This window comes from Cupressus sempervirens, chromosome 2, assembly GCF_028749045.1.
Source record: "Cupressus sempervirens isolate cs-2001-9-10 chromosome 2, ASM2874904v1, whole genome shotgun sequence".
In the NCBI taxonomy this organism is placed as follows: domain Eukaryota; kingdom Viridiplantae; phylum Streptophyta; class Pinopsida; order Cupressales; family Cupressaceae; genus Cupressus; species Cupressus sempervirens.
The window spans coordinates 371,854,325-371,880,591 of NC_143119.1; positions in this window are offsets into that span (position 1 = coordinate 371,854,325).

The window sequence follows — 26,267 nt, forward strand, 5'->3', positions numbered from 1 at the left end:
AGAGTCCTTCATGATTCATCTCAATCATAGATACTCCCCCATAAAGGAAGCATCCACATTTAGTCTAGATAAACAATAGTGCTATGTACTACTAGACTGATGCAATCTTTACATCATCTACTTTGAAGTAGGTAGGGGCATAACCCCAAGCACACCTCACAAATAATCAAATGTATCCTTAGGAAAAGGTTTTGTAAAAATATTTGCAATCTGTTCCTTTGTATTAACATATTTTAGTCTGATCTCTTTCTCTACAACGTTCTCTCTCAAAACATGATACGTAATAGCTATGAGCTTTGTCTTAGAATGTAACATATAATTATTAGACATACTCACTATACTTGTGTTATCACAATTTATGATAATAGGATCTAAAAACTCTATCCCAATATCCTTTAACATTTGTTTCATCCACATAATATGATTACAATTGTTTTTTGTTGCTACATACTCTAATTCTATTGAACTCTGTGACATACATGTCACCTAGATTACACCCTTATGCTAAAAAGAAACTTCCAGCAATCTAGTAAAACATGGAATGATCCTTGGCCTATGGGTATGCCATGTTAACGATCAACCTCTGATACAAAGGGTCAGCTTCTCTTGAATCAACTCTTAAAAAATTAACTTGAGCTTTGCAGGAAAAGTGGAGAAAGAGTAAACATAACATAAACTGGAAATGAAGGTGATTCACCAAAACTATGAGGTGATGCAACTTTGAATGAAACCCACAACTAGAAATGAATGCAACAGCTTGATCACAAAAAGACCCTATTAACATTAAGTTCATGAAATGTAAAAAGGTGTGGGGTTTAAAAGAAGGAAACTTGTTCACAACTTTTAAACCAAGATTACACTTATTTTCTGAAACTAGCTCTCATATGCTTCATAATCACTTAACTTTCAAGCCAAGGATTTGTAAAAATCACACTAACTTAAAGCTAACAACACTTAGAAGGCAAAGAGGATCATTGCTAAATTATTTCAAAAGGATCAAAGGCTCAAAAACTACATCACAATATGAGACATGAGTTACAAACAAGTCTATCTTTGCAAGGGAAAAAGCAGTGCCTCTTGCAATGAGATATGATGCAAGAACTAGTTGAAATAATGCTCAAGAATGGTGTATAAATAGTTTTGAAACCTAAAAATGCATCATCTTCTCAAAATAGAAGCATATCCATGATTTTCCTCAAATCAGTTGGTAGGTGAAATTGGACATCTCCATAGATCATGCTAAAATCTAAAATATCCCTAAAATCAGCTAGTAGGTGTATGCAAGAAAGGAAACTAATCACCAAGCTTCCATGACTGGGTCATAATCAAATATAATTATTCCCTTATTTTTTTCATTTCAAAAATACATTAAAATAGAATGATTTATAATAATTTCATCCATTTAAATGATTGTATTAAATGCAAATGCAAAAATAAAAAGCCCCCTTCTAAACTTGCATATTTTATCTTAACAACTTCCCCAATTTGCATTTGAAGATAAAATTTATATAAAATGATTGATAAAACATAATTTTATTTAATTTTTTACAATAATAATCAATACATTAAAAATTCTTTATATTTGGGCATTTATAATTCAATTATCCAACCATTTAAAAACATGCTTCAACATTCTTTTTAACAGGACAGTTTTTAGAAAATAGATTATATGACCCCCTAAACTTCCATAAAAAATTTAATGCAAAGAAAAAAAAATTCTCCTAACCTAAATATATAACTCCTCACCAATTTATAGTGTCATATGAGTCCATATGTATCCGTACCAAATTTTTCATTTTTGACTACAGGCTTAGAAAAAAACTCTGGGCAAGATATTGTCACTAAAATGAGCATAGCTCTTTCATTTCTTCATGAAAATGCCTCAAACTTGATTAAAATGAAAGAAAAATTAGATATATTTAATTTGAGCATTATTTTTCATATTCATATATCCATATATATTTGTACCATTTGTGCAAAGTGTTGCAACAGTCAAAATCAACAACCAGTAAAACTATACACTTCCTGTAGTAACTGATAACTTCAAATTTCTTCATTCTTCAAGTTGTAGATTCCATAAAACATGTGCTTTTCTTGATTATCCATTTTTACTTCATGTAATTACACTTATGTTTCTCATTGAATGCAACTTTTTGTAGCATTCATCCTGATTGAGCTTGCAAGGTGAAGATTAGATAACAACGTAGTCATGTTTCTTGTTTAGCCATGAAACCAATCTTCCTCCAAGGAAAAATGCTCCACCGCTTGTACTCTTTCTATCATCCATACTTCCTACCCAATCTACATCAGTATATCCACATAGAATAAATTTATTTGATATGTCATACCACAATCCAAAATAAGGTGTACCCTTCAAATATTTGAAATTCTTTTTACTACTGCATAATGTGATTCCTTAGGATCAACTTGAAATATTACTACTATAACAACTACATTGGCTATACCTAATCTTGTATGAGTCAAATATTGCAAACCTACAATCATGTATTTGTACTTCTCAATATTAGGTGTCTCATCTTTGCTAGATAATTTATGACCAATTATTATAGGTGTACCAACAGGCTTACAACTATCTAAACCAGATCTCTTCAATAAGTCTTTCAAATACTTAGTCTAGGAAATGAAAATACCTTCACTATTTTTCACAATCTTCAAGCCCAAAAAATATTTCATCTCAGCAATCATGCTCATTTCAAATTCCTTCATCATTTCATTAGCAAATTTGTCACTTGCATCATCATTGCCTCCAATGATTATATCATCCACAAATATCACAATAATTAACAAACCATTCTTAATTTCTTTCAAATACAAGTTACTATCTATAGTACCTTTAGAAAATCCCAATTATGCCAAATACTTATCCAACCTCGCATGCAAGGTTCTTGGTGCTTGCTTTAATCCATACAATGCTTTTTTTAGCTTGCATATCAAATTTCCTTCTTCTGTCAAAGGAAATCCTTTAGGTTGCTCAATATAGACTTATTCTTTAAGTTATCCATTCATAAATGTTGACTTCACATCCATCTAATATACTTTGAATCTATTGTTTGCTTCATAAGCCAAGAAAAATCTGACTGCTTTAATTTTGGCAATAGGTGCAAATGTCTCCTCATAGTCTATGTTGTGAATATCTTTTGCATACTAGTTTAGCTTTTTTTCTCACAACCTCTACTTGTTCATTCATCTTATTTCTAAAAACCCATTTAGTTCCTATACCATTTTTGTGTTAGTTTTTGGTGACTAATAAGGAAAGTACTATATATAGTTCAACAAAAAAATTGGCCAACGGTCGACATTGTGGTCGACATGTAGCTGACATATGGCCAATATGTTATAACCCTAAGGTGACATAAAAATACTTGTATAAAAGGGCTTAGGTTTAGGGACTATTTCATTGTAGGTGATGAGAAAATTGGTTTGTGTGGCAATATTGAGTTGTAAGGGATTATAGATTGTAATCAAGTTGTAATCACTAGATCATAATAATATCAAACTTGTTGTTTGGTGGACGTAGCCCAAGGATTGGGTGAACCATGTTAAATCTTGGTGTCTTATGTTCTTTTCTATGAGATCTATTATTTTTTGATATTGTTTATATTTGCATGTAATTGTTATTTCTTTCTGTGGTTTAATCCTAACAAGTGGTATCAAAGCGAGATTGTTTTTTAGTTATCCTCTATAGGAAAGTCTCACGGTTGAGTGGGAGCAATGGTAGACGAGGGTAAGTTGAGCGTTGATAGGTTTAATGGGTAGAACTTTTAGTTATGGAAGATGCAAATGGAAGACTATCTTTATTAGAAGGATTTATAGAAGTTGTTGGAAGGCAAAACCAAGAATTAGGGATCTATGTCAAATGACAAATGGGATCTTCTGGACAGAAAGGAACTTGGAAGCATTTGATTATGCCTGGTACCATTGGTGGCATTTAATATTACAAAAGTGAAGACAACAAAAGAGTTGATATAAACCATAACAAAATTGTATGAAAAGCCATCTGCTTCAAACAAGGTATTTCTCATGAAGCGTTTATTTAATATGAAAATGGCAGAAGATGGATCTATTGTGGATCATTTAAATGAGTATAATACTATTACTAGTCAGTTATCTTTTGTGGGTATCAATTTTGATGAAGAAATTAGGGCTCTCATGATTTTGTGTTCTTTGCCTAAAAGTTGGAATGGCTTGGTAATGGCTGTGAGTAATTTTGTTCCTAGATCTAGTACCCTAGAATATAATGATCGGTGTTATTTTGAGCAAGGAAACTCATAGGAAAACCTTAGGTGGATATATATCAGGAAGTGCTTTGAACACACAAAGTAGAGGCAAAACAACTGAGAGAGGAAGTAATTCCAGAAATCATGAAAAATCAAGAAGAAAGTCAAAGGACTAAATGATTGTTGGTACTGTGGGAAACCAGGGCATAAAAAGCAAGATTGTTGGAATCAAAAGAAAAATGAAGGAGATAAACTAGATGGAGACAAGGAGGCAAATGTGGTAAGTAACAAATCCGAAGAGGATGCTTTGCTTCTATCTTTAGAAAGTGTTGATGATTCATGGGTTTTAGATTCTAGTGCTTCATTTCATGCTACACCTCGTAGAGGTTATTTCATTGATTATGTCCAAAGGAATTTTGGGCTTGTTTATTTAGGGGATAATGAACCCTATCAAATTGTTGAAAAGGGAAAAATTAAGATTAAGTTGCAGAATGGGAATCATTGGCTACTACATGAGGTAAGACATCTTCCAAGGCTGAGTAGGAATTTAATTTCAGCAGGACAACTCCGTGATGAGAGTTATGTAGTTACTTTTAATGATAAAAATTGGAAGGTTTCAAAAGGTTCCCTTGTAGTAGCAAAAGGCGTCAAACTAGGCACCTTATTTCTTTGTACAATTCATATTGTTCCTTATACTTTAATTTTTTTAGAGAAAAATGAATGTTTAGGAACAATTGTTGTGGCTAAGCAAGCAGAACAAATAGCTACTGTAAATTTTGATACAGCATTGTGGCACAACAGACTTGGGCACATGAGTGAGAAAGGTATGAAAGTATTTCATTCAAAGAAAGTTCTACCAGGTTTGAAATGTATTAATATGGATTTATGTGAAATTTTTGTGTATGGAAAACACAAGAGAGTGATTTTTGAGAAGACTAGGTAGGAAAATAAAAAGGAGAAATTAGAGCTTGTGCATATAAATGTATGGTGACTGGCTCAGGTATCTTCCCTTAGTGGCTCTCATTATTATGTTACATTCATTGATGATGCAACTAGAAAAGTATGGGTTTATTTTCTTAGATATAAATTTGATGTGTTTCAAACTTTTAAGAAATGGAAATGCTTGGTTGAAAATGAGACTAGTAAGAAATTAAAATGTCTCAGATATGATAATGGTGGTGAGTATTGTAGTCATGAATTTGAAGATTATTTCTCCACTAATGGTATTCATATATAGAAAACTATTCCAAGGACTCCGCAAGAAAATGGAGTGGTTGAACGCATGAACAAGACTATAATGGAGCGCGCAAGAAGCATGAGGTTGCATGCTGGGTTTCCCTTATACATGTGGGTGGAGGCTATCAATACTGTTGTATATTTGATTAATAGAGGTACCTCCACTCCCTTGGGTTGTGGTATTCCAAAGGAAGCATGAACTGGTAAGAAGGTGAGTTATTCATTTCTCAAAACCTTTGGTTGTGAAGCATTTGCTCATATGGATTCTAAAAATAGAACCAAGCTGGAAGCTAAGTCAAAGAAATGTATATTTGTTGGATATGGCATTAATGAATTTAGTTATAGGCTTTGGGATTTTGAAAATCATAAAATTATAAGAAGCAGGGATGTCATATTTAATGATAAAGTGTTGTACAAAGATCTGTTGCAACAACATGAGAAAAAAGAAGTTGATTACGTAGTGTTGGATGATACTCCAAAAGATGATGTTCCAACCATTCCTCGTGATGTGAAACAACCACAACAACAAATACCACACACACTAGTGAATGTTAGATGGTCAACAAGGCAAACTAGACCTTGACAAAGATTTTCTTCATCTTTGTATTCTATTTTACTTACTAATGTTGGTGAACCTAAATATTATGATGAAACTGTGCAGGTGGATACTAAGATTTAGTGGAAGTATCAATGAAAGATGAAATGGAATCTTTGCTAAAAAATAAGAGATGAGATTTATGCAAGTTTCCTATAGGTAAAAGGGCTTTACAAAATAAGTGGATTTATAGTTTAAAAGAAGAGGATGGAGGTAAGAAAAGATTTAAAGCCAGGTGAGTTGTAAAAAGATTTGCACAGAAAAAGGGTATTGATTTTGATGAGATATTTTCTCATGTTGTTAAGATGACTTCTATCCATACTGTTTTAAGTATTATGGCTACTAAAGATTTACATTTAGAGCAACTAGATGTTAAAAAAACCTTCCTTCATGGTGATTTGGATGAAGAGATATATATGGCTCAGCCACAGGGATTTGAGGTGAAAGGTAAGGAGAACTTAGTGTGCAAATTGAAGAAAAGTTTATATGGCTTGAAGCAAGCACCTCAGCAATGGTATCTAAAATTTGATAGTTTTATGCATGAGCATGGATAGAGTACATGTCATTCATATCATTGTGTTTACTTTAAAAGGTAGGATGATAGCTACATTATTTTATGTTTATATGTTGATGATATGCTTGTGGTTGGGTCTAACATGGATCAGATTAAGGGGTTGAAATGCTAGTTAGCACATGCAATTGCTATGAAGGATTTGGGGGTAGCAAAACAAATCCTTGGTATGAAGATTTGCAGAGATAGGAAGAACATAAAATTAATGCTATCTCAGGTTGATTATGTTGAGAAGGTGTTGCAATGTTTCTCTATGGAAAATGCTTAAGCTATCAGCACACCTTTACCTAGTCATTTGAAGTTGACTAAGGAGATGTGTCCCAAGACACAACAAGAGGAGGATAAGATGTCCAAGGTACACTATGCTTCAGTTGTGGGAAGCTCGATGTATGTTATGGTATGTACAAGGGCAGATATTGCACATGTAGTAGGAGTCGTTAGCAGGTATATGAGTCATCTAGGAATTAAGCATTGGAATGCAATAAAAATGGATTCTCAAATATTTGAGAGGAACATCTAGAGAGTGTTTACACTTTGGAGGCTCTGCTACTTATTTACAGGGCTATGTTGAATCAGATTTGGTAGGGTATATCGATACCAGATGAAGTACTATAGGTTATGCCTTTACTATTGGTGGGGCAGCGGTGAGCTGGGTTTGTAGGTTACAAAAGGTTAATGCTTTATCCACTATAGAGGCAAAGTATGTTGCTACTACAAAGGTAGACAAGGAGATGATATGGCTTTAGTTCTTCTTAGAAGATTATGACACCCTCACAGGGATAATTATTTGTTTACCAATAGTCAGAGTGTCATTCATCTTGCCAAGAATTTAGCTCTGCATTCAAAGACCAAACACATTTAGTTGCGGTACCATTTCATTCGATTGATTTTGGATGATGGATAGTTAAAGCTGGATAAGATACATACAAATGAAAATCCAACAGATATGTTTACAAAGGTAGTGACAAGGGCAGAGCTAAATTCCTCTTCAGTTTTAGTTGGTCTTCTAGACTGAACATGAATAAAATAATAATAGAATCCAAGGTGGTTTGATCCAATGGGAGCCCCATGTAGTAGCGGTATTGCTACTGGATCAGTCTCCAAGTGAGAGATTGTTGTCTAGTGTGGAGTCTAATTAGTCCCTGGGTGGGAGATTGTTAGTTTGTGGTGACTAATCAGGAAAGTACTGTACATACTTCAAAAAAATTTGGCTCATGGCCAACGTTGTGGCCGACATGTAGTTGACATATGGCCGACATGTTGTAAACCTAAAGTAGCATAAAATAACTTGTATAAAAGGGCTTAGGGTTAGGGATTGTTTCATTGTAGGTGATGTGAAAATTGGTTCTTACAATAGTATTGAGCTATAAGGTATTATAGATTGTAATCAAGTTGTAATCACTGGATTGCAATAATATCGAACTTCTTGTTTGGTGGACATAGCCTAGGGATTAGGTGAACCACGTTAAATCTTGGTGTCTTGTGTTCTTTTCTATGCGATCTATTATTTTCTGATATTGTTTATGTTTGCATGTAATTGTTATTTTTGTCCATCATTTAATCCTAACATTTTATCCTTAGGTCTAGGAACTAATTCCCATGTCTCATTCTTCACAATCTAATCTAGTTCTTCCTTCATTACTTGAATCCAATGATCATCCTTGCAAGCTTCATTTGTTCTTTTAGGCTCTAGTTGAGAAATCAAACATAACTCTTCATATACTTTGTTTCTTTTGATAACTCCTTTGTCTTTGATTCTAATAATATGAATAGCAAGGTGATTCTTTGCCAAATTCTTGTTCATTGTCATTATCTCAACTCTTACTTTTAGTCTAGATTTAGATCTTGGCTCCTCTCTTTGTTGCACAACTTAAATGTCATTCTACAAATCAATGTTAGTTTCATAAAACAACTCAATATTATCTTAATTGGCCTTAGGATTAGCTTCTTCATCAAAATTATAATCAAGTATTCTTTCTTGTGCTCCAAACTTCTCATCCACTTTCACATTTGTGCTCTTGACAATAGTTTTAGTCCTCTAATTAAAACAAATATAAGCTTTTCTTTTCAATGAATAACCAAGGAACATGCCTTCATCATCTCATGGATATAACACTTGCTACCAAAAACTAAAAAACTTTACTAATGGTGCATGTCCAAGTTGTAATTCATAAGGAGTCTTGTTGGTACCTTTTCTGATCTACACTCTGTTCATTATATACACTATTGTATGGACTGCTTCTTTCCAGAATGTCTTTGATACATCATTTTGAAACATCATAGATCTTGTCACTTAAGTTATAGACATGTTTCTTCTCTTAGCTATACCATTCTACTTAGGTATCTTAGGGGCTGAAAATTGTCTTTTAATACCCACTTTACAAAAACTGTTAAACTCATTTGAGGTAAAATCTCCAGCTCTATCAGATCTTAAACACTTAATCTTTAATCCAAACTCATTTTAAACTATGTTCTTAAACACTTTAAACTTATCAAATGCTTCAGACTTTTCCCTAAGAAATGCTACCCACATCATCTTAGTAAAGTCATCAACAAGAATCATAAATTACCTTTCACCATAGAATCCTCTTATCTTTGTAGGACCACTCAAATTTGTGTGGACAATCTCCAGCTTTGCTATTGGAGTCAACTTCTTGCTGGGAAAAGAACTTTTCTTTTGCTTAGCCATAACACACTTCTTTCACACAAAATTAGTAGTCTTCACAATTTTAGGCAAATCCCTAACTATAAATGTATTGCTTTCTTTCACAATTTTAGGCAAATCCCTAACTATAAATGTATTGGTTGCTTTCCCAATATTATCAAAATTTATATGAAAAAAACTTTTATGGCACAACTAGGGTTAATCAACTTTAGCAACTAAGCATGTTATCTCTATAAGATTTAGCTGATCAAAAACATTACCTCTGGATCTTATGCATGTGTCAATCATCTTACAATTCTTATCCTTGATGATACATGTCTTCTCTGTGAATTGTAATTGATATCCCTTGTCAACCAATTGTCCAACTATGTTAGTTTTACCATCAAGAGTAATAGATCTTATTCCCTTAATATGGCAAGCCACATTATTACCAACTCTAACAATTCCTCCATGGTAGCTATTGAACTCAATAATACAAACATTCTCTAGGCTTTCTAGACTTGAAATTCATTTTGTAATTCTTTACTCTTTCAAGACATTTAGAAGCATAGTGACCAAATTCATTACAATTCCAACATTTAAAGATTTTCTTACCATTAGGTTCTCTTCTCATAAGCAAGGCAATTCCTTCTTCTATCTTTTTGTCTTCTTCAGAGCCTAATCGACTACTACTAGCATAATCTCCACTATTGCTTTAACTTATAGAAAGGGAAGGACAAAGACTTAGTGTGCTAAAGGCAATTTCCACTGTAGGTGAATCTCTAGCTTGTCTCAAGCTTATTTTTGTTGCTTCCAATCTTCCAAGAAGAGTCTCTCTAGATAATTTCTCAGTACAAGGTATCACTTTCTCAATCATCTATGTTGTCTACTTGAATGGTGGTGTCATAGTTTTCAAGATTTTCCATATGATCTCATCTTCTTCTTTTCTTCCTTCACAAGCCTTGTTTCCTACAATAATTTTTGATATTCTGCCAATATAACTTATTACATATTCATCTTCCAACATTTTAGCGTCTTGAAATTGTTGACCCTATGGTAAGACATATTTTTAATTAGTGACAAAACACTTATGTCATTTAGGAAGGTCAGTTAATACTGCAACTAAGCTTTCCTTTGTGTGCTAAAATTTTGACACACTTATATGAGTTATTATATCCAAGATTTCTCAAGAATGAGGTCCCAAATGGTAACTCATAGCTCTCTATTCATGGAGTGCAAGGGTTTCTAATAGAGGCCCTCAGTTTGACCTAGTTTGTGCCCATGAAAGTACACCATAAAATGAGAGATTCAAGGATCAAAATATGAATGCAAATGAAGATGCAAGCTAATCTAAATGATAACAATGCAAAGCAATGCAAGAAAGGAAATCTAATATATGAAAGGAAATAACAATGCAATATTAATCTATGAAACAAAAATGACTCTAAGATAATATGAAAATGCAAAGATGAAACTTGATGATGGAAGTCATGGATGCAAGAGAGAATATGACAAGAAGAGAGAAGGTGCAATGAAGCTCCAATGTCCAAACCCTAAGGCTCAAACTCCTTCTCCAAAATCACTCTCTAAACCTATAGCATAACAATACTGTAGCAATGAACTATTTTCTCCATATCAAAATGAGAAGGAGAGAGCTCCTTATAAAGGAAAATGTGGAGGTGGTAAGCTTCTCACAACCAATACGGGATAATAGAGTTTGATCCATCTGAGACAAAATTACACCAATGAGAAAAGAGGATTGTTTGAAAAGAAAGTAGAAAGAGGAAAAAGAGGAATCCCACTTAGAGACATGTGCATTCAAGTGTAGAGAAAAAGGATTTATTTATTTATTTTTATTTAATTTATTTCATTTTTTCATCACAAAGAGATATTTAAGTGGGGATTCATTTGTTTAATTAAAAGAGGGATTTTCTTTTAATTAAAAGGGGATTTTATTTTATTTAATTAAAAGAGAAGTTTTCTTTTAATTAAATAAGATTTAGAACAAGATGATCAAACCTTAGGAAATATTGAAATAATTGAATTAATTACAATTTGATCAAGGAAAATGATTTGAAGTGATTTAATAAAATATTGCAATGCATTGATTAAGGAAATCAACAAATTGAAGAATGGAAATTGATAAATTCAAGAATAGGGGCCTATAGTCTAGGTGACCATTTTAGGGTGCATACATTTGCCCCTCTTTGACTAATGTGTGATCAATTCGGGAACACATGTAGTCAAAGAAAGAACTTGAAGTCTGAGATCAATTTGGGATCACAAAACAACCCAAATGTGTGGTCAATTCAGGAACACATCAAGACAAAGAATAAAAATAAATTTTGACTTCAAAAAGTCGAGGATAAAATTGATAAAATTGAATCAAGGATTGAAGTTGATAAGTACTACTCCTTTGTGATCAAAATCGAAATGAGATAGAGGAAAAACAACAAATTGATAAATTTGATCAAATCAAACAAATGATAAAGTTCTTGATGTGAGATGAAAGATATAAGAATCACAAAACCAAGGTAGATCATCAAGCATGAAATATTATGCCCCAAACATGAATTAGAAAAATAGAAGTGGGGTGAAAGTGAATGGAAGGTAGAAATTTGGAAGATATGGAAAGCAACAGAAAGAAGAAAAGAAAATTTTCCATAAGAAATAAAATGCCCCAAAATTAATCAACTATTTAAGATAGAAATTTTGATTGAGATCATGAAAGAAGATAACAAAATGAAGATCAAAACATGACCACAGTTGATTAGAAGTCCACAAGAAAGATGAAGGGAAAACCCTCTCAAACTCATAATGCAGCCTAAAAATGTAAACTAACATGAAGTCTAATAATGTAAGCTACATGAAAATGCAAAGGTGTACTTGTAATAGAGAAACTATAACATAGGATTTTGTATTCATCATTCATTAGAGAATGTAAAAGAATTTATTTTCATCATTGGGCCATTATTAACGGACATCAAAAAATCACACATTCATCACTAATTACAAGCACAACTATGAAGATATGAATTCAATTTATATTGGATTGGAATGTGGATAGATTCTAACATAAGCATTAAAGACATAAAGGTCAAGGTGAATTTGATGTTAGCTTTACCCAATTTAATGTATCAAAACCATGCTTGCATCAAGGCATAGATGCCAAGATGACTATAAGAACGGTTGTACAAAAGTAGTCAAGGATGATGTCTCAAATCTCCTAAGTGTTTCAAGGGGACACCAAGAGACACTCTAGAGTTTCAAGACCACGCCCACAAGTAGAAAACAAATAAAAACATGCCCCATGCCCCAAGTCCTCTAGCTATGCATCCGAGAGATACATATCGAACAAGGACACTCAACAAAAATCAATAATAGTCATCACACAAAGAAAAGATTATGACATAAGTCAAGCATTAAGTGTGTGTTTAAAAATTTAAGTATGTTAACTGATACTAAGTTTTGAGGATAAGGATCAAATTCTTGCAAGTAGGTAAGTTCACATGAAAAAACTAGGTAAGACCAAACCAATAAGTGTTGAAAAACACTTGATGTCAGGCATTGCATTGAAAAATATAGTTGGGGCAGCATTGAAAAACACCATTTGTGAGATTTCCTAATGACTAACGTTGTCAAGAGACCAAAGCTAACATAGTTATGCCCCCTAGACAAAGACAAAGACCAATTCCATACTAAAGAAACAAGGACAAGGCATGATGGAGAAAGTGTCATGTCCCTTCTTTAGTTCGACATGATATTTTTTGAGGATTTGCCTATAAAAGACTCTCGTAGGCAGATGGTTTTGATGAGAGAGTCATTTTGGTGTTTATTTGGGGATTGGATGGCTTATTTGCTCTTGGAGATATTATTTTTATTATATTTTATCATTACTTTTTATATGGGGCCAAAATGTTATATTTTTTAGTTGAGTGGCACTTTTATTTTTATAAAGTTACCTTTTTTCTTTAAAAAAGTGCAAATGGACTTCATAAGAATATGTTGGATGTCTCTAGAAAGTTAAGTGGCTTCTAGAGGAAGTTTCTAAAAAGTGAATAAATAGACCCTATGGGTCTTTCATTTGATCATCCAATTTTTGATAATGATATTTGCTTGTGCACTTATGGAGCCAAGGGTTTCTACAAACTTTGTCTTTGGGAATGAAAACTCCCATTGATAGCATAATTGAGGAGGTGAAAGATCCCCTCGAAGGGTTGTAGCTATTGGAGGAGATAACTCAATCTTCTCACTATGCCAAATTTTGTGGCCTAGGGCCAAAATTGTATGAAAATGATTTGAGGAATAATTTTGATACAAATTTCAATCATATTGTGGCAGTGTTATGGTTCCATGATTTTTTTTTGTAAGGCTGAAGGTGACATGAACAGTAGTCATGAACAGTGTTGCTATAGTGCTGCTATAGTAATTTGATTTATTTTCTAGCTTTGAGAGGGCAGTTTGGGCTAAGAAGAAGCTCCTTTTAGTAGTTATTGATTGCATCTTCATCTTCATCGTCGAGCATTTCCATATAATCAGGTTCCTCTTATAATTTTCAAATGTTTGCATTGGTATATCAAGTGTATTTAGGTGTTGTTGTAGATGATCTTTCATATCAGATTTAGCATTATACTTGAGTATCTATTGTAAGCCAAGAAGACTTGGCATTCCACTGTATTTAGAAATTTTGGAGCTAAAGTTTGAATTGATTACATTGTTCCTAGTTTTTATGTTTGCATGCCAATTGTATGACGAAATGCCACTTGGCTATAATTGTTAATTTGCATTGAATAGATGTCATATTTTGCATCAGAAAAATACAAAATAATTGCATTTCATGTTAGTGTAGACTAAGTGGAAGAGAAGTTCATTTTTTAGTCATCCTATAATCTTAAGTCATCTTTCTTATTCTAAGAACAAACTGAAATAAAAATTTAGTCATATATCCCTCTGTTGTATAAGTGTTTGACGAAATTTCTAAAAGCAACTATAGCAAGTTTCAATTAGATTTGGACAGGGATACTACAATGGTATCAGAGTGATTTCCTGCTAGCCTGACAAGGTTTATGCAGCCACCATTCAATTTAGTTTACAAAAGAAAAAACAAAAGGGCTTTATTTACACAAGGAACCAGCACAGCTGAGAACATGGCTAATAGACATTCTCAAAGCCCACCTAGAATTATGAGAGATGATGAGGCTTTGTAGTGTCAGGATAGGCTTCTACAGTCAATAGAGGCAAGTACACAAGTAATGATGGCTATGATGCAACATTTGATTGGGAAAAATAGGAGAAATAATCATAATAATGACTAGGATGATAGGAGCATAGCAGGATCACAACATGGGCAAAGGACATGGTCTAGGATAGCTGACAGACCCACACATCCTACATGCAGGGAAGAAATGTCAGCACTCACACCTAATGCTATGGTAACAAATATCGCAGATGAACTTCGATAAGCGAGGAATGAGTGGGATTAATTACCAACATATGTATAGGATGGATGGACATTTTATAGGTACCTAAATTATAGAGCCACCAAAAAGAAGTAGGTAGATAAACACAGTAGTTGCAACAGGTCACCAATAAGTTGACATTACCCACATTTTATGGCAGTGGGAAAATGACTTCTCATGCTTGGATTCATAAAGTGGATACTTTCCTATCTCTGAAGACTATGAAAGAATTTGAAGCACTCAAGTATGCCACTTTACACTTAGATGGGGCAGCTCATGATTAGTGGACACATGGCATGATCACATTGGAACACAATTAAGTAACCACTTATTAGGAGTTTGAGGATAGATTGATAGACAGGTTTGATAAAAAGGATCCTCAAGTTTATTTCTGGGAGTTAGCTCAATTGAGACAATCAAGAGGCTTAGAACAATTTATCAATGACTTCCAGAAGCTTGCAATGATGGTGCCTGACATTTCAAAAAGGAGGCTAGTCATTTTATTCATAGAGGGATTGATTGAACCACTCAAGGGGTGGGTAAAGGCCTTTGATCCTCCTACATTACAGGAAGCCATGAAGAAAGCCCACAATATGGAAATTGTAGCTCTGACAAATCAATTTAGTTCGAAGGGTTCTTCATCATTTAGAGATAACAAAGGGGGATTCAACAAGGGTAAAGAGAAGGTTAGTGACTCAAAAGGCAAGTCAGCTACACCTTTGGATAATGAGATGCTTAATGACCTATGTAAGAAGAAGCTATGCTTCTTTTGCAAAGGTCCCTATGAGTTTGGTCATGACTGTCCTATGAGGCCTAAAGGGAAGGCTAACTAGGTGATGTGGGCCTATTACAAGGGTTCACATTCAGATAACTCAGAGCACCAGGATGAGGACCCTGATGAGGTAAAGGGTGAATAGGATGTAGATAGTGCTGAGAAAAAGGAGGATCCAAAGCTACATTTACAGGAGGCACGTCCTCCTAGTATTCAGCGAGAGGGATCTTTCAGACTTCGAGAAATATTGGTTGGACAGAGGGTTATTACTCTATTGGATATAGGTGCCATGCATAATTTCATTGATGCACAATTTGTGGAGAGTCATGGAATCATTATTGAGGAGTTCAAGGGATTGAGAGTCAAGGTAGCTGATGGATATACTCTTTGTTGTGACAGGATGGTGTAAGATCTACCTTTATGCCTGAACAACTATGAGTTCAAGGTAGAATATCATGTGGTCAACATGGGCGACATGGACATAGTACTTGGGATGCAGTGGCTACATTCTTTGGAGGAGGTTACCCTAAGACTGAAGGATATGGAGATACGATTCGAGGTGGATGGCAAGACTCATGTTCTAAAGGCTATCCATAATGGGGATGTCAAGACTATTTCATTTAGGTGGATAGAGAGATCAGCCAGGCATGATGATATAGAGTGGGCAAAAATATGCACCTTGATGCCTACCCAGGAGGAGCAGCATAAGATTGAATATCATCTGAATATTCAAAAATTAAGAATAAAGTATGAGAAGGTATTCAATGAGATCCCACTAGGCAGGCCACCAGATAGAGGAATTGAGCACATTATCAAGTTGGAGGAAGGCACTAACCCTAACATGATCACACCATACCAACACCCAAAGTGACTCAAGGATGAGATCAAGAGAACCATCAAGGATTTGCTAGCAATGGGACACATCCGACCAAGTAAGTCACCTTCTGCATCTTCTGTTATTTTGGTAAAAAAGAAGGATGGTACTCGACAGATGTGTATTGATTACAGGGTGTTGAATAAGAGAACTATTAAGAACAAGTATGCCATCCCATGCATCGATGAGTTGATAGATGAATTGCATGGGGCTTGTTATTTCACAAAAAATGATTTGAGATCATACTATCACCAAATCAGAGTTCAAAAGCAAGATATTGAGAAAACTGCTTTCAGATGTCATTGTGGGCACTTCAAGTTTGTAGTCATGCCTTTTGGTTTGACTAATGCACCTGCCACTTTTCAGTCCACTATGAATAGGGTCTTCCACCATCAGTTGAGGAAATTTGTGCTGGTGTTCTTTGATGATATTTTCATCTATAGTAGAACATGGTAGGAACATTTAGAGCACTTGGAGACAGTATTGAGAATTTTACAAAGGGTTTCCTTGTATGCCAAGGAATCCAAATGTGATCTTGGGATGACAGAGCTGTTGTATCTTGGACACATCATTAATACAGAGGGAGTGCGGATGGATCCTGAAAAGATCCACACAATTGTTGATTGGCCACCAACAGAGAACCTTACATAGTTGAGGAAGTTCCTTGGTCTATGTGGATTCTATCATAGTTTTGTCAATGGCTACTCATGACATGTAGCACCTATGACAAATTTGCTAAAGAAAGGGGCATTTGTGTGGACTCAGGATGCACAGGAATGTTTCATGCTGTTTAAGGAAATAATGACTACATGCTTAGTATTATCATTGCATGATTTCACAAAGCCATTTTAGCTTCAATGTGATGCTTCTAGAGAGGGAGTTGGTGTTGTACTCATGTAGGACAAGCACCCTAGAGCTTATGAGAGCAGAATACTCAGAGGGCCCAAGAGATCATTTAGCATATATGATAAGGATATGTTGGCCATCATGCATGCCTTGGCCAAATTCAGACAGTATCTTGTGGGCATAAAATTTTGTATTAAAACTGATCATAATAGTTTGAGGCACTTTTTGGGACAACAGGACCTGAATGATCGACAACAAAAGTGGGTGAGTAAGTTACAGGCTTATGATTTTGAATCTCACAGGCCATACCTCACTTCTATGATTTAGATATTAGAGGATTAGCAACACTTGATTGTAACAGAATATGCCAGAGACACATGGGCCTTTGATATAGTGGAGGGGATAGTGATTGACACCAGGTACACTCTTGTAGATGATTTGATCATTTACAAGAATAGGATTTACTTAGTCCTAGGATCAAAAGTGAAGCAGTTGATTTTGAGAGCACTTCAGGATTCACCCATAGCAGGCCATCCCAAGTATTTCAAGACTTACAAGTTAGTTCGGGAGTGGTTCACTTGGAAGGGGCTTAAGGCTAATGTTTTGTAGTATGTGCATGAGTGTCTTGTTTGACAGCAGAACAAAAAAGAGCTCACTTATCTAGTAGGGCTCCTACAAGCACTTCCTATTCTTGACAGGAAGTGGGAGTGCATCTCCATGGATTTTATCACAGGCTTGCCCAAGGCCCAGGGGCACGATTGTATCAAATTGGTGGTGGATAGGTTGACAAAATATGCTCACTTCTTCCCTATCACTACTACATACTCAGTAGCTCAGGTGGTAGAGGTCTTCTTCAAGGAGGTTTTCAGATTACACAATTTGCCTCAGAACATTGTGAGTGACAGGGACAATCGCTTCATGAGTCACTTCTGGTAGGAGGTATTTCGGTTGTGTGGCACTGAGCTTACACCTAGCACCAGTTATCACCCATAGATCGATGGTCAAACAAAGATTGTGAACAAATGGATGGAAGGGTATTTGAGGAATTATGTGGCAGCTCAGCAGCAAGGTTGGGTCAGATAGATATATCTCTACGAGTATTGCTACAATACTACATACCATATGACTATACAAATGACACCCTTCATGGCACTTTACGATTATGAGGCACCCAATTTTTTAGATTTGTTTTTGGGTGATAGTCGGGTACCTCGTGCAGGTGAACTATTACAAGAGAGTAAGGATATAGTTGCTACTCTTAGGGAGAACATTGCTAGAGCTCAAAACCAGCAAAAGTAGTATGCAGACTAGAAGAGGACTAAGCGTAGTTTTGAGGTAAATGATATGGTTTACCTCATGTTGTAGCCATACAAGAAGTCCACTCTCAAGAAGGTTGGTGCAAAGAAACTCAAGCCATGTTATTATGGACCATTTAGGATCGTCAAACAAGTTGGTGAGGTGGCTTATGAGTTGGAGCTTCCCGCAGATAGTAGAGTGCACAATGTCTTTCATGTGTCATGCCTCAAAAAGGTGTTGGGTAAGAATGTGGTGCCTTCTATAATATTACCTCCCTTGGATGATGAGGGGAAATTGATCTTAGTGCCAGAATCCATTCTGGATAGTAGAGAGAAGTAGGTTCACAAGAGAGTAATCAGAGAGTATCTGGTTAAGTGGAAAGATTTTCTTGTTGAAGATGCTACTTGGGAGGGAGAAGCGATTTTTCAACATCCAACATTGAGATTGCTTGAGGCCAAGCAATTTCAGGAGGGGCGGATTGTCATGTCCCCTCTTTAGTTCGACATGATATTTTTCATGGTTTTCCTATTATAGATTCTCTTAGGTAGATGGTTTTGATGAGAGAGTCATTTTGGCATTTATTTGGGGATTGGGTGGCTTATTATGCTCTTGGAGATATTATTTTTATTATATTTTATCATTACTTTTTATATGGGGCCAAAATGTTATATTTTTTAGTTGAGTTGCACTTTTATTTTTATAAAGTTACCTTTTTTCTATTAAAAAAAGTGCAAATGGACTTCATAAGAATACTTTGGATCTCTCTAAAAAGTTAAGTGGCTTCTAGAGCAAGTTTCTAAAAAGTGAATAAATAGACCCTATGGGTCTTTCATTTGATCATCCAATTTATAATGATATTCGCTTGTGCACTTGTGGAGCCAAGGGTTTTTGCAGACTTTGTCTTTGGGAACGAAAACTCCCATTGATAGCATAACTAAGGAGTTGAAAGATCCCCCTAAAGGATTGCAGCTATTGGAGAAGATAACTCAGTCTTCTCATTGTGCCAAATTTTGTGGCCTAGGGCCAAAATTGTGCGAAAATGATTTGAGGAATAATTCTAATACAAACTTCAATCATATTGCAGCAGTGTTGGGATCCCATTTTTTTTTTTGTAAGGCTGAAGGTGACGTGAATAGTAGTCATGAACAGTGTCGCTATTGCGATGCTACAATGCTACTATAGTGCTGCTACAGTGATGCTGCAATAATTTGATTTATTTTCTAGCTTTGAGAGGGCAGTTTGGGCTAAGAAGAAGCTCCTTTCAATAGTTATTGATTGCATCTTCATCTTCAACATCGAGCACTTCCATATAATCAGGTTCCTCTTATAATTTTCAAATGTTTGCATTGGTATATCAAGTGTATTTAGGTGCTATTGTAGATGATCTTTCATATCAGATTTAGCATTATACTTGAATATCTATTGTAAGCCAAGAAGACTTGGCATTCCACTATATTTAGAAATTTTGGAGCTGAAGTTTGAATTGATTACATTGTTCCTAGTTTTTATGTTTGCATGCCAATTGTATGAAGAAATGCCACTTGGCTGTAAGTGTTAATTTGCATTGAATAGATGTCATATTTTGCATCAGAAAAATACAAAATAATTGCATTTCATGTTAGGTGTAGACTAAGTGGAAGAGAAGTTCATTTTTCAGTCATCTTCCTTATTCTGAGAACAAACTGAAATAAAAATTTAGTCATATATCCCTTTGTTGTACAAGTGTTTGACGAAATTTCTAAAAGCAACTATAGCAAGTTTCAATCAGATTTGGACAGGGATACCACAGAAAGGCTAAGTGTCGAAGACATGTGCTAAGAAATAGGGGTGCAAAGGCCTCAAATAGTACCCGTTTCCAGGTTTTCACCACTTGGATTTTATTTTTTGGAATATATAATTTTTTTGAGATACATCAAAGTAATGATCATTTTTTTAGGACATTTTCCAACTTTTTAGAATTTTGACAGTATATCATTTATTGGGGTTTTTGAAATATATCATTTTCTATATTTTTTCAAGGTCAATAAATATGTACAAAGATGCCCCCAGAAAAAACAGGCATCATGGATAGAACTTCTTCAAGTGCAAGACATTGATGGGATCAAGGAGTTGCTCTCCCTCTACTATAGATAGTAAATAGGCACCAAACCCAAAATTTGTTGTAATGATTTAAGGCCCAAGGCAATTAGGCTCAAATTTACCCTTTTGATTTCTATTCTATTAATTCTTAGGATTTTAATGTAGGACAAGATCTCCCACCTTAAATTCTCTAGGATGAACCTTTTTGTTGAATGCTTTTGTCATGTGCTTTTGATAGACCCTCATATGGTTAAATGATGCTTGGCATTTCTCATCTAGAAGTTCTAACTCTTGAATTCTCATGGCATGGTAGTCTTCATCTGTAACTAGACCTTTGAGGGAAACTCTAAGTGAAGGAATCTCAACCTCTAAAGGTAACACTGCTTCAACACCATATATAAGAGCAAAAGGAGTAGCTCCAGTAGGAGTACGAATACTCATTCTATAGGCCCACAAAGCCAGCTTTATGTATAAATGCCAATCTCTACCATTCTTATGAAATGTCCTATGTAAGATTTTGAGAATGGTTTTATTTGATGCTTCTACTTGACCATTTCCTTACATGAAGTAAATGGAGGACCAATGTTGTTTTATCTTGAATTTCTTACAAAGTTGTTTAAGGTCCTTATTTTTAAACTAGCCTCCATTGTCATTGATAATCTTGGAAAGAACTCCATATCTACAAATAATACAATTCAGAATAAGTAAAGAAATCGTCTTTCCCAAGGCAACAGAAAGTGGGACAACTTCTACCCATTTAGTGAAGTAATCAGTAGCAAGGATAATAAAGTTGTGTCCACATGATGAGTTGGGATGAATCTATCCAACAAGATCAAAGACCCAATGCTAAAATGGCCAATGAGAGATAGAAGGAATGAATTCCCTGCCTGGAGCATGTATCAAGTTACCATGTGTTTGACACTTTCCACTTGACTTTGCAAAAGTTGTTGCATCAATCTGCATTGTGGGCCAATAGTACCCCACCCTAAGCAACCTTTAGACCATTGGAATGTCACCCACACATGCCCTCATGGATCTCAACTAATGCTTGATCATATTCTTCCTTTTCTAAGCATCTAAGAAGTGTTCCATCTAGACCCCTCCTATACAAATCTCCAGAGGTAAGGGAATGGTGAGAGGCATTTCAAATAAGGTTTATGCATTCAAATTGGTTAAAAGTTTTAGGTATAATGCCATCACGAAGGTATGAATAAATGGCACCGTAATGGGATGACTCATGACCAACAAGGGTACAAATAACATGACTTTCTTGGGAATCATAGATAGGGTGATGTAGCTCTTCCACCAAGAATTCAAATCTTGATTCATGTTGCTCTAATTGAAGAAGTGAAGCAAGTGTAGCCATAGCATCAACTGCTTTGTTTTTTGGTCTAGGGATTTGTTGAAATGAGACAAATGTGAAGTAGCATCTCAAGGAATCAACCATTTATTTGTAAGGTACCAATTTCTCATTTTTTGTTATGTAATCATCATTAATTTGGTTGATTATCAGTTGTGAATCCCCATAGATGTGTAACTCTATAATTCTCCACTCTATAGCCATCTTAAGTCCATTTATTAAAGCTTCATACTCAACAATATTATTTGTACATGGAAATAATAACTTGTAAGATTTAGGAATCATGTACCCATGAGGAGAAACAAACAACACATTAGCTCTAGAGCCATTTTGCATAAAGGATCCATCAAAGAACATCTTCCATGTTCTTTCAGTCATATACATGAGGTGCTCCTCTGGGAAATCAGCTTGAATAGGTGCATCATCTTGAAGTGCAAAATTAGCCAATTGATCTGTTATGGCTTGCCTTTTGATTGCTTTACGCTCAACATACTCTATGTCAAACTCTAAAAGGATCATCATCCATTTAGCAAGTCTACCTGTGAGGGTAGCCTTACCTACTAAATACTTAAGTGGATCAATTTTTTCTATGAGGTGTACAGTGTGCGCAAGCATATAATGTCGTAACTTTTGGGAAGCAAACACAACTGCGAGGCAAGCTTTCTCAATACTAGTGTAATTAACCTTGTATGAAACAAGAGTACGACTAATGTAGTATATTGCTCTTTCTTTCTCATGTTCATCCAGTTGAGCTAATAATGCCCCCAAGGAAGACTTTGTCATTGAAGTATAGAATAAGTGGTTTCCCTGGGATAGGAGGCATTAAAATAGGAGGATTTTCCAAGTATTTCTTGATTTGATCTATGCTCTTTTGACACTCTTCATTCCATACACATTTGACTCCTTTATGTAAGTTCTTGTTGAAAGGTTGAGCTCTATCTGCCAACTATGAAATAAACCTCCTTATAGATTGAAGACACCCTTGAAGACTCCTCATTTTACTAATGTTTTTAGGAGGTGGCATAAACATGATTGCTTGAACCTTTTCAGGGTTCACCTCTATTCCTTTTGTTGAATAATGAATCCTAGTAATTTTCTAGAGGTGACTCCAAATGCACACTTTTTAGGATTTAACCTTAGTTGAAATTGTTCCATGAGATCTAGAATGACTTCTAACTAATTTAATTATGTATCTCTTTTCTTAGTCTTAGCCAAGGTGTCATCCACATAATCTTCCATGTTTTTATGCACCATATCATGAAAAATAGTTGTCATAGCTCGTTGATAAGTGGCTCCTACATTTTTTAATCTAGAAGGCATAACGTTCCAACAATAGGTACCCCATGCACAAGTGAATGCATTCTTTTCTTGATCTTTAGAAGCTATCTTAATCTGATTATATCTAGAAAAACCATCCATTAAGGAATAAATCTCATAACCTGTAGTCATATCCACTATCATGTCTATATTAGGAAGTAGAAAATCATCCTTTGGGCATGCTCTATTAACATCTCTAAAATTTGTGCAAACTCGAATGGTTTTGTCATGTTTTGAAACTGGTACAATGTTTGATATCCATTCAGCATAGTCAATAGCTCTTATGAATTTTGCACCAAGGAGTTTCTCTAATCCTGCCTTGACTAGGAGAGATATGTGAGGATGCATCTTTCTCAATTTCTTCTTAACTAGTTTAGCACCTGGAGCTATGGATAAGTGATGCATAATAAGATTAGTGTCCAACCCTACCATATCTAAATAAGTCTATGCAAAATTGATCTTCTTTTCTCATGAGAACTTAGTGTAGGCTTATGTTTCTTGTGATGAAAAAGACTGATCCAAATGTACCATTTGCAAAGCTTCATCTGTACCCAAATTGACTACATGCGTTGGTTCAATAAGAACTGATGATCTATCTTGGAAATAACTAGGGAGTTGATCAAGTACCTCATCCTTAGGCACCTCAGAGAAGTTTTCATCCTCAGATACATCCTTTCTTTTGAATTGTTTTGGTTGACACTGCCACATAGTGGTTTTCACCATCAAAACTCATATTCTTTTTATTTTATTTTCTTTTTATTTTGTGACTAAGGTACTTGATGTCTAGCTCTATCATGTTGGTAGTCGATTCACTGGTGGAAGAGACTATGGGTTCAATGGCATTCAAATAGCAAACTATCTAATAATCATTTTGAAACATAAAAGCTCACGTTCATAATTGCATTGGGACTAATCAATCAAATCAAGATAAATAAGGGTTAAATCGATGATTGGTTCAAGGTTCTGAATATGAATGATATCTCTGGTGATCGAAGAGTCAGAGTTTGTCAAGTAACTTCCTGAGCTACCCAAATCAAGATTCATCCTAACAAGAAAAGAATTGTCCACTAAGGTAACATGTGAGTTCAAATCATCTAATCCTACACATGAATCGTCAACTAACTCGGGTTGAGAACTATATGTATGAACAACATTAATATCCATATCAACTATAGAAGGCTCCAAGAGGGACTCTCATTCATACTTATTGGAATCTATTTTTGAATCTTGATTAGGATGCTTACACCATGAAGACTTGGGATGCCTAGACGTGGAAGCCTCAATATCATAAGGGGTCACACTCTCTTGTTCTAAATCTGCAATTGTCTCATGAGATACTAGACTATCTGAATCTACCCAAAGGAGATTAATAGAAGGCACCCAATCTTCACACATATCTTGTTGATTTTCCAAATTAGGTATGTACTCGTGTTCTTTTTTGTTATTTGACTAATCAAGGATAGAAGCAACATTATTATTGTGATTTGCATATCCTAGGCCAACTGGCTTCTTAGACTTGCATCCAAAAAAATCATGATCATGGGGCTTGACTCTAGCATCCAATTTATTACTAAGAGGGCCATGTACAGGATAGCCCATCTTCTTGAAAAAAGTATACTCTCTTCTATAAGCTTTAGGAGAGGGAGCGAAGTTCTCATTGTGCATATGCTTTCCTTCTCTATAAATCCAATCTCTAATAGCCACATCTTCTTTCTCATCTTGAATAGGCATTGACAACTGTACAAATGTGTCAAATAATGTCATAGCTGAAAAGGAAGGTTTCATCTCTTGTTAGGAGTTGTGCCAACCCTATTAGGAGTTGTAGAAGGTAGAAGGACCCAATATCAAAACAAATTTAGGGGAAAGGCCACCAAACTCACTATCCAACCGGCCTATGTATTATTCCTTTTAGAATAATAGTAATCCAATTGAACTCAAACTCTTTCTATGTCCTCTTACCGTGCCTTTTCCGTACAAAAAACTTCTCAAATCTCAGTACCAGATCTACAAAATCACATCACAATAATCCATTTGATCGCTTACTCGCATTTACTAATCTTATTTACTTATCACATACACACTTTATCATAAAGAAAATAACTTTCCTTTATACTAATTCCTAAAATAATTCATTGAATTTGCCTTGAGGCTTTCCCAATTACAATTACAATTACAATAGGACTTTATTAAGATAACATGCTACATTATATTTTTTTATAATTACATAATACTGTCAACTTACAGTAATTAGAACTTTTCACACACATGACTTTGGAATTTGGGCACTCGTTGATATCCTCATTAGTATATCTTATATCTCTATTTAATTGCACTCAACTAGATTTTATCCCTCGTAGGAGATATAATCCAATTACCAGAAACCACTTCTTAGAAACTCTATCTGCAAACTATCTTATGTAAATCTCAAATAATTAGTACCAGTCTTCGACTTTCTACATGCAAACTTAACCACTAAATTGGTATACTTTTTAGAACATGTCCCTAACTATACTTGACCTCATCTTCAATCCTTGTTCCAAATAGTCTTGATTTTTGTCTCCTACTCTGCCACTCTTCTCAATATGTTGACATCAATGACAAACATAGTCATGAATGCAACACACAATCATGTTGTCAATCTCTCCAATGCTCCAGTAATGCTAGGATATTACCCCATGGGAATATCATTAGCATTCATGATAACACACATTACATCAAAGAATAAAGATAGCAAGCAAGTAGTTGATAGGGAGATCTGACTCCAAAGAACAAAGTGAAGAGAGATAGCAAATTCATAATGCATTGTTAGTTAGCAACAAAACTAAATGTTAGGAGAGAGATCAATAATATCAATAATCAATATGAGCACCAATATGTCAAGCCAATTAGCCAAAATGAGCAGATGAATCAAGAGAAAATGGAAAGGTCAAGCATATGCTCCTTAGAAACAGATAGCCATAGCAGAAATAGATATTTTCAG